Source organism: Schistocerca serialis, chromosome 6, assembly GCF_023864345.2.
Source record: "Schistocerca serialis cubense isolate TAMUIC-IGC-003099 chromosome 6, iqSchSeri2.2, whole genome shotgun sequence".
NCBI classification, from domain to species: Eukaryota; Metazoa; Arthropoda; class Insecta; order Orthoptera; family Acrididae; genus Schistocerca; species Schistocerca serialis.
In genome coordinates, this window is record NC_064643.1 from 750,824,780 (window position 1) to 750,825,971 (window position 1,192).

The 1,192-nt window shown below is 43.9% G+C and overlaps 1 pseudogene; it reads right to left on the reverse strand.

Moving 5' to 3' along the window:
• Positions 1-555: 555 nt before the first annotated feature.
• LOC126485177 (5S ribosomal RNA) lies at positions 556-673 on the reverse strand (annotated as a pseudogene).
• Between the last annotated feature and the right edge of the window lie 519 nt (positions 674-1,192).

Sequence of the window (1,192 nt, forward strand, 5' to 3'; positions counted from 1 at the left end):
TGTTATTTATTCGAATTATTTGTGAGTCTATAGTCAAAAATGGTTCAAATGGCTCTGAGCACTATGCGACTTAACTTTTGAGGTCATCGGTCGCCTAGAACTTAGAACTACTTAAACCTAACTAACCTAAGGACATCACGCACATCCATGCCCGAGGCAGGATTCGAGCCTGCGACCGTGGCAGTCGCGCGGTTACGGACTGAAGCGCCTAGAACCGCTCGGCCACCGCGGCCGGCCGTGGCGAGGAGGAAAGTCTTTAATACTGGTAAAGTGAATAATCTGACAGCAAGAACTTTGAACAGTATAAACTGCATGAATTATGAACTTTGACATAAAACTAAATTAAACTCCTCCGGAACAGGCCATGAAGGCCCAACGGTGTCGGCCGGCTGCCGTGTCATCCTCAACCCATAGGCGTCACTGAATGTGGATATGGAGGTGCATGTGGTCAGCACACTGTTCACCCGGCCGTATGTCAGTTTCCGAGACCGGAGCCACTACTTCTCAATCAAGTAGCTCCTCAGTTTGCATCACAAGGGCTGAGTGCACCCCGCTTGCCAACAGCGATCCGCATACCGGATGGTCACCCATCCAAGTGCTAGCCCAGCCCGACAGCGCTTAACTTCGGTGATCTGACGGGAACCGGTGTTACCATAGCAGCAAGGCCGTTGGCTTTGACATACAACCTACGATAATTAGTTTTGCAAAACTGACCACAGATCCCAGATCTAAAATTGATACACAACACAGAAAAATGAAACACACTCTTAATGACATAAGATGGCCCTGATGAATAAAAGAAAATCAGAATATTTATTCCTTACCTCTATTCTGCGGAAATCTGGATAACGCATTGCAGTACTGCTCTGTCTTGCGCGCCGCTATGCTGAAGCTGCAAATTACTACGTATATCTACACAGAGACACTAGTGAGATGCAATGAGTTCTTTGTTAATTGCAAATCGAAGTATTTTCAGAACACACTTGGTTCCTTTTGTACTGCAAAAAAAAAAGGACCAATTAAAAATTGTAAGAGAAAGGTAGGTGAAAAATGGCGCTACAATAATAAAAGAGTAACTTCAAAACAATTACCTTACAATTCCTCTTGACGTAAATAAAAAAAGATTCCATTACACTTCCTCCTTCACAGATCAGTTACCATTACATAATCATCTTAATTAAACACATCGATA